The sequence below is a fragment of the Camponotus vicinus genome, unplaced genomic scaffold (assembly GCF_025532165.1).
Source record: "Camponotus vicinus isolate PSW18456_S1 unplaced genomic scaffold, iyCamVici1.0 SCAF_8, whole genome shotgun sequence".
NCBI classification, from domain to species: Eukaryota; Metazoa; Arthropoda; class Insecta; order Hymenoptera; family Formicidae; genus Camponotus; species Camponotus vicinus.
Window position 1 is genome coordinate 9,085,629 of NW_028141980.1, and position 9,829 is coordinate 9,095,457.

The 9,829-nt window shown below is 27.5% G+C and overlaps 1 long non-coding RNA gene across 1 annotated transcript; it reads left to right on the plus strand.

The window, feature by feature from the left end:
- Positions 1-6,887: 6,887 nt before the first annotated feature.
- On the plus strand, positions 6,888-9,006 carry LOC145975466 (uncharacterized). The gene is made up of 3 exons (XR_014439986.1): positions 6,888-7,246; positions 7,597-7,671; positions 7,953-9,006. It is a non-coding gene; the product is annotated as an uncharacterized LOC145975466 (long non-coding RNA).
- The last annotated feature ends 823 nt before the right edge of the window (positions 9,007-9,829 follow it).

Sequence of the window (9,829 nt, forward strand, 5' to 3'; positions counted from 1 at the left end):
TCGTTCTTCTCTCTGTTAGATATTAACCAGCGTATCACTCGGCAGAGGGATTTTGATCTGGTTTAATCGTTGGGCCAGTTATCCTTCATTGAACGTGGCGATAACGCGATTATTTTAAGGAACATTAAAGTTTAGCCTATTTGCAATTGTCCGCGAAACAAGATATATATTTTTATATACTTTTGATCGCGAAATTTACATGAAATTGTATATTTGGAAAGAAATCGAGTATTATAGATTCTACATCCGCGTTTAATTCCTTACGTATATTATTTACAAATTATATGAAATGCGCCTCTAATGTTGCAATATTTTTATTGTCACATGAAATGATAATAATTATATTGCGTGTGCGCACGTTGTATTCCGATTATAGAAATTATGTGTATTGTAATTAAATATTACTATTTTTATCAATTTTTTTTATTCATCATATACATTCGCGAAATTTAAACCGCGATTTTTTTTCTGATTTAATCGTTGGGTAACATCGATGCTTTACTTATCTTTTCGCGTCATCGAACATTTCTTTTAGAAAACCTTACAAAATGCATTAAAATTCCGGGTACTTTTTCTTATTGAAAGACATAATCGATAAATTTATTAATGATTCTTTTGGTTGCGATAGATTATCAGCGCTACGCCAATCTAAAAATTTCTAATAAATTGTACGCATTTCTGATATTTTCGTGTAATATAATAAAATATGCTATGTATATATTCTATATAACAATTTGTTATGTATTATTTTATGTTTTATATATAATGTATTTTTTATTATTGTTATAATTATGTATTATATACTATATATTTTCAACGGAAAATTTTATGTATTTATAAATTGTATTATAATTATAATGTATATTTTGTAATATATTTTTATATGACTGCAAGCTATGTAATTATACATTATAATATTTTATAATTATATAATATACATATATATTTTTTATAAATTCTATGTATTATATTTTCTATTTGGAAAATTTGAAAAACCTACACTATTAAAAGAAAATAAAATAAAAAAATTTTACCTCCTCGATGGTATCTCCACCTTAACGAAGGCATTTGCCGGGTGAGGAGGTTTGAGTACTCTAATGATCCGGAGAGCTATGCCGGCGGTAACATAGGCCGGTATTTATATAATCTGTTTTTATATTTAATCATCTTAAATATGGTCTTCGCATCTTAAAATTCTGTTCAATCTCAATGAAATAATAAACATTTTCTAAATTTTACTTAAAACGATCTTAAATATAAGACTATATGAACACCGACCTTAATTACTGGTAGGGTCACCCATGCCGGATAGGTCAAAGAAAAAGAGTCAGACTAAGAGAGATACCCCGTAATTATAATTATTATATTAATAATTATTAATTATGAATATAATAATTATATTATAATATATTATATTATAATAGTTAATTAGTAATTATTACATTTTTTGAATAAGATGAAAGTAAAAGAATGATAAAAGCATGAAGAGAGAGAGAGAGAGAGAGAGAGAGAAGGAAGAAGCACGAGTCCCTATGGTCTTGGGAATGCGACAGATTACAACACTGCAAAGATTTGAAGAAGAAGATACATTGGATAAAAATGCGTAGTAATACTTTATATAATTATGTTACACTTTATAATTTAGCACATTGTATTATAATATATAAAGCATCAAGCATTAAATATTTTGATGTTATGAAAACTATAATAAAATAATATAAAAAATTTGCTATAAAGTGGAACATTCGAAAGCATATCCACTGACGAGATACTATTAAAGATCGATGATTTTACAATATTTACCGTGACCACAAAATATTTATGTATTTATGTATATATATATATATATATATATATATATATATATATATATATATATATATATATAGAGAGAGAGAGAGAGAGAGAGAGAGAGAGAGAGAGAGAGAGAGAGAGAGCGAGAGAGAGCGAGAGAGAGAGAGAGAGAGGACCATAAGATTCGTTTATATTAAAAATTTAACACTGGCATTTCGTGTACATAGCACGGAATAAAACCAGAAATTGTGCTGAAAGGTTGATGGTGCGAACATTTAAACATAATATATCAGCTCTATTGTTTAAAACTATATCTGTAAGAAAATAATCAACTTTTCCTCTTGACTTTTTGGTAGAATAATTGCTCCTCGACTTCTTTATCGAAATATTCAATCGCTCCATTTCTGCTATTAATATTTTATAATTTGTTAGCAAAAAACCAATCATTTTCTTGGAAAAATATATTTCCCATAGTCTATCGCAAATATATCCAACATATTCGCAGACCAAATAATATTTTATGATATCGTGCGATAATTGGAGTGCAGAGTATTACTCTGTATCTATAGGGATAGTTTAAGTTTATTTATATTGCGATATTTTGCGGCACAGTGTAATATTAATTATCTAGGGACAGTATAAGATTAAATACAATGCGACATTTTACGATATTTTGCGATATTTACGGACGTAGAGTAATATTCTGTATCTATTGGTAGTTTAGGTTTATTTATATTGCGGTATTTTGCGATATTTGGGAACACAGTGTAATGTTAATTATTTAGGGATAGTATAAGTTTAAATACAATGCGATATTTTACGATATCTTGCGATATTTGTAGCGCGGAGTATTATTCCGTATCAAGGGGTAGTTTAGGTTTAATTTATTGCGATACTTTGCGATATTTTGAAGCGCAGGGTAATATTAATTATCTAGGGATAGTTTAGGATTTCTAGCATTGCGATATTTTACGATATTTTTCGATATTTTGGGCGCAGAAAATTATTCTTTACCTAAGGGTAGTTTAGATTTAATTTGTTGCTATATTTGTTGCTATATACTTTAATATATTCCACATGTGTATATGTGTGTGTGTGTGTGTGTGTGTGTGTGTGTATGTGTTAAAGTACGTAAAATATTTCGATGACGAACAGACAATAACACCGACCTTGACGGCGTAAACAATAGCGCGCTAATGTTTATATGCCATAGTCTTGAAAAATGTTTCGATAAAAAATAATAATAACACAGTCTTTCCGACTAATTTTTTCGCTCTATTATCATTCGCGCGACGACACTCAAAGAGTAAAGTAGTAGTATACAAGACGCTCCGTTAAATCCTTTTCTAGACGCGATCGCGATCAATATCGAAAAATTATATGCTGTATTAAAATACGTAAAATATAATATAATATAATATAATATAATATAATATAATATAATATAATATAATATAATAAAATATAAATATGTATTGTTTACGCCAAGGTCGGTATTATTGTCTGTTCGTCATCGAAATATTTTACGTACTTTAACATATTTATATTATATTATATTATAATATAAAATATAATATAATATAATACAATATATTTCGATATGACGAACGGACAATAACACGGTGTTCGGCCTTGACGATGTAAACAATAGCGCGCTAGTCATACGGTTTTGGTATCATTCACACGGCAACACTCGAGCAGTAAAGATCGTAGTGCGAATATATTCGTCGTATATTCTTAAATTAATTATTAATTAAACAATTATTGTATCATGACTTTCACTTTTTTATTAAACTTTCGATTCTATAATTCGTATTAATATACATGTACTGCATATATATATCAATAATGAAAACAACATTTGTAATGAATTAGTATTTAATTTGATCTCATAAAAACGTCGAGCGAATCGTACTTCTCTATCCCGTAGATCTAAATAATTAACTTAATAAAAAGATTCGTAAAAGATATATTAGTCTTTTAATAAATAATATCGTATAATTAATTTACATAATATCGTATAATTTAGCTACATAAAAATAAAATATAACACAAAATATTCTAATTACCTATTTATTTCTAAATATTAAATACTATAAATTTAATAATTTTATATTTCGTAAAATTTAATTATAAAAGAATCTTTAATATATTCCAAAAGAAACGAAGAACCTTTGCCAACGTAGAACAAAGTTAATTTTATAAACAAATGTATTTAATTTTATTGGAATTTTATTATTAATTTTATTGAATTGTCAAACTATACGCGATCTCTGTAATGATAGCTATTCACGGAATAGATGCAGTGAAATAATCAATCATTATCGCCGAAAAGAGGCAATAATATACTTTTAAATCTAATTTAAACTTTTGATAAACAATATGAATTTTTTTATTACGATGATAAATCTTTATTAAAGATCATAATTGCAAAAATAAAAATGGAAATAACGGTAAAAATGATAAATTTTATTATAATTTTTCGATTATCAATCCTTACGAATAATAATTATTTATCTAATAATGTTCACACACAGGGTCAAATATATTTCGATATTTCCGATATTTTAAATTTGCTTAAAATGCGAGCATAAATTAATTATTAATTAAGCAATTACTATATCATGACTTTCAATTAGATTAATCTTTCGATCTTTTAATTCGTGTTAATATACCATACACACACACACACCCACACACACACACACACACACACACACACACATACTTATATATACATATACATATAATACTATATTTATTCGCGTTTCTTCTTGGATCTTTCTCTCTCTCGCCTTATCTCTAATTGCCTTTAAAGGGCAAGCTCGAGCGAGCATCGGCTCGGCTTTATCTACTGTAATTTGATACGCAGATAAAAACTAAACTAAAATAATGTACCGATTTACGTGTCCACCTATCATCGACTTTCTTATCGCGTATAAGATTTATGCTTAATTTAGTTACACAAATTTATTTCATATATTTCAGTTACTTACACACTCGTTTATAATGATGTAGTTTCGAGCACTTTCTCTTTAAACTCAATTTATTAAAGGCGCACTTTATATATTATTCATATATTACGATTAAAGCAATCAATGTCATTTAAAATGTTACATATACGTCATGTATAAATGTTTACATATACACATATTCTTTTAATTTTCAGCTGTAAGGTATTGTAATTAACATACATTAATATTAATTCATTGATGATTTCGATTCGCACTTAGAAAAAAATATATTTAAAACATTTTAACTATATTTTCTAAAAAATTATTTGCAGATTTTAAAAACACATTTATTATTCTATATAAATAATTCGCAAAGAATGTTATAAAAAAATGTAACACAATGCTTACACAGAAAAAAATAAGTGTCAAATCAAGACTTATATACTTTAAATTAAGGCGTTCATTGTTTCGTATATATGCAACAATTTATAATCTTCTTAGAAGAATTTAATAATTTTAAATTTCAACAATATTATAGCCTTGTTTTAATATTATAATTGTCATCTCAAGAATATTTAATTATTTAATTCTACTTTAAGAAAATTATAATCTTTGATTTAAAAATATTATTTTCTATCTAACATTGTTTCTTTTCCATTCAAGAAAATTAAATCTTAAATCATAAGAATATATTTTTTTTTATTGAACTATATAAAATGGCTTCATTCAAGTAAGCAATTATTCAAGCAATTATATTTTTCTTTAATTAACGCAATCTCACTTCAAGATTTTCATGTTAAAACTAAATATATTTTCAAAACAAGAATGTCCTTTTTTTCCGTGTATTTAAATGATACGTTGTGTTACATTTTTAATCAATAAAATTTTCATCGATTCAGTTTAAGATAGTATGTTTTATATGTACAATTAGATATTTTTCTTATTCAGATTGCTTTTATCTCTCGGTCAACATTTCGCATGTAAGAACGGAAATAAATAATAAGAAAAAGAGTTAAGCAGTTCACGTATTAATATGAACGCTGTTGCAAATCTAAGGAGCAGCAATTGCGACAATAATTATTATATATAATATACAATATAATATTATATACAATATAATTATTATATAATTTTCTCATTGTTATTTATATTATATAATTTTCTCATTGTTATTTATTATTACAACATCTCTGTGAATTAGATTCCAATTTTTCTTTATTAAAGAAAATGATCGTCGTGTAATTTTTTATTCAACAATATATAAGTAGACATTACAATGAAAAAAAAAATTATTTTAACTAAATGCACTTATTGCGTACGTGACATAAAAATCGGAAGCTCTAATGATTTAGATTACATTATTGAATGATATAATTTCACACAAATTATGTAAAATTATATATAATATAAATTTCTTTGTCTCTTTCACAAATTATATTATAAATTTATATAATATAACCCCCCATGGGTACACCTTGACGAGGTGGGGTGGCTCAGTACTTGGATGGTCCCTTGAGGTTTATCTTAAATTCTTTTCTTTAAGATAAATCTTAAGGAGCCTGAAGAGGAAGCTAAGTACCCATTTGCACAGCATTGCCACGAGTCGCAATGGATCGCACGCGCATTTAATGCGCTGGACGCAGATTGCGTCGTCGACTTTTCGTCGTCGGTGCCGTCAACGTGTCGCGGACGGCGGCGTCTCGTTACCGCGTTTTCGCGTTTAGCTTTTTCGCGTCATCGCGTCATCGCGTTTTCGCGTTGGACTTTCTCGCAATCCCAATTTCACTTATTTGTCATCGAGTTGTCATCTTCCGACGTCAACTAACCGGGATGTCTCATTGAGTCGTTGCGAATGTAACGAAATTCTCACGCCTCGTGCATCGCGGCACTTGGTGATGCCGGCCGCGCACACGTATGTCCAGTACTGTGTACATGGGCGCGCGGTTTTGAGCTTTTGCTCAAGTTCGGCTGATTGAGGTCACGCTCTGCTTCGGGCTCCAGTTCGGTACGGATCGGTTAGAATTCGATCGATTGCTTGGAATCGTCGTTAATGGGTCCCTTCTCTTGTTCTAACAGCCATGAGATATTATGCACGAACAAGAGTCGAGTGAACTTCATTCGCGTTGATTTCATCAATCGATAGTTTTCTTCCGTTTCGGACTTAACTCTTGTTTGGAGGTAAGATGTCGTTGAATTCCCAACCTGTTGACTCGAAGATGACTCTCGTCAGTGAAATGGGATTTTCGCTCGTATCGAAACCGGGAGTGCCGTTTAAAGTATATATATATTAAATATATACATCGCGCGACCAAACAGAAAATTTTTAATCGTATCGAATAGTGCGGGAACCGTCCAGTATCGCGCGTAAAAGTGCGAAAGTAGCGATATAAAAATATCGCACGTGAGTGCGGGAGTGCCGCTGAAAGTATCGCGCGTCTAAGACTGAGAGGAGGAGGAGGCCTAGGAGAGGCATCGGGCTTCGGCAGAGCAACCTTCTGGTAAATAATTTATTTATTTACAATTATATATTAAATATTAAATATATTTATTATAATTTAAATTAAACAATTAATCGCGTAATTTGATTTTTTATTTATATGATTTAAAGAAGAGAATTGAAGAATAAGATTTTTAAATAAAAGCTATAATCTTGTAAAGGTATAAGCTTTTATAAAGTTATTAAAGAATTATTAATAATGTTTTTTTTTTAATTTATAGAATTATTTTATTAATCTGCTTATTATTATATGGATCGAATATAAAATTCAATATATACAAATAATAATTTTTTGAAATATTAATTTTTTGGACATTATTATAATTTGGATTTTCTATATGTATGTTATAGATGCAACAACCCAGATGATCTGAGAGGAGGAGCAGGCCTAGGAAAGGCATCTTGCACCGGCGGAGCAACCTGATGGTGAGTATTATTATTTATATTAATTTTATATAAATAAATAAATTAATTTGATTTATATGAATGATTTAAACATGAAAAAATTGGGAAAATTTTTATAATTTTTTCTATATAAAAGTTTCTACTTAAAAAAATTAATTACTTATAAAATTATTTCATATTTATATATTTATTTATAATTGCGTGCATCGGATATAAAATTCAATGAGTCCAATAATAATTTCTTAAAATATTAATTATTTTGAACATTTATATAATTTGCATTTTATATTTGTATGTTACAGACAACGTAGCTTCAATATTAACTCCGCTGTTGCGCATCAGTGCCGGTAAGTAACAACCTTTTATTTTGAAGCAAAGGATTTGTAAATGCATGAAAAAATCCGTTGCTTCTAACTCTCGGTTGGCGGGATAATACGCGTGTAAAAATTAAAGTAAAAGAAAAAATATTTTTAAAATAACAATAGATATAGAGGTACATGAAATATTTATTTCCATTATATATATCGGCCTTTATAAAACGGCCTTTTTAAAAATAGATTTTTAATTTCTAAATATTTAATCTAAAAGATAAAGATATTTATAAGCAACCCGACGACGGAGAGTTAAAATGCATGCTAATTATATTTTATATATGCATGATAATTTATATTTTGCGATTTCTGACGACTTAATGGCGTACGTTAAAATACGATCGTAATATCGTACGATCGTAAACAAATTATTAGTCGTCAAAATGAATATGGCCAGAAGAAGAGATAACTGGCTTGAAAAATACATATCAATATTGGCAATATTGGCCAAAAGATGTGTTGCGCGGCTAAGGCTTCCTAAATTTTATCGCGAATTTCCGGTTAGGGCTCCTTAAATTTCTCATTATCGCGGATTTCTAATTAGGGTTCCCCAAATTTCACCTTATCGTGAATTTCTGCTGGTGTAAGCCAGCAAGTAGGGCGGTTAGGGATGTTAGGTCTTTATTAGGTCTGTTAAGGCTATTAAGTCTGTTAGGGCTGTTAGGACTGTTAGGTTTGTTAGGGCTATTAGGGCATATAAAAGTTAAATTTATTTTCAAGAAAAAAAAACATAAAAATATGTTATTTTTAGGGGTCTGTATTAGGCTTGTTAGGGCTATTAAGTCTGTTAGGACTGTTAGGTTTGTTAGGGCTATTAGGGCATATAAAAATTAAATTTATTTTCAGGAAAAAAACCATAAAAATATGTTATTTTTAGGAGTATTTTCATATATATAATTTATTTTATGTAAAATTAAATAAATTATATATAAAGAATTGAAATTAATTATAAAAAAAACTATAAATAAAAATAAAAAAATGTATGGAAAATGTATGGAAAATGTAAAAAATGTAACTTAAATACATAATGTACATTTAAGTTGCATTTTATTATACGTATAACATGTATTAAATTTAATATTTTATTTTTTGTAAATTGTATTAATATTTTATCACTTAAAAATTGTATTTTTTTGAAAATTATACAATTTTAAATTCGAATGTGAATGTTATTAGTATCTAATATGATAATATTGATTCGATAAAATATTGACAGAAAAAAGTAATTCAATCTAAATAATTTTTTTTTCTAACTTATTTGAATCCATATACATTGATTATCATTGATTAATCATTTCAAATAATAAAAATTTTGCAATTTTCTTGTGTTGAGAATATTGATACTAATAGCATCAATTATTAAATTGTATCTAACATTGTAATTATATCTATAAATTGTAATTATATTATTTTTTATTTTTAATAATTTTCTTTGCAATTGTATATAAATTATAATCTAGTTGTAATAATGTAAAAGAAATCTATTGTACATTACACGAAATTAGATGAATACGTACAATAAGAAAATTTGTTTAATTAACACATTTGATATATTTTATTTCAATATTTTTATTGCAAAATTATTCAAATATTTGGATAGCTTATTTTTTTATATTAAAAGATTATTAATAAATTCGAGAAACTCGCGCAAATACCGTAAAAAAACTCTTTTACATAATATAAAGATTATTAAATAAAAGTGAATCAAGAAAAACACGATGTTAACCCAATAATTAGATATTAGCTTTTTACTCGTAAAATTTGTCGCGCTTTTAATATTATAGAAACGTAAGTATATTCGAAAATAA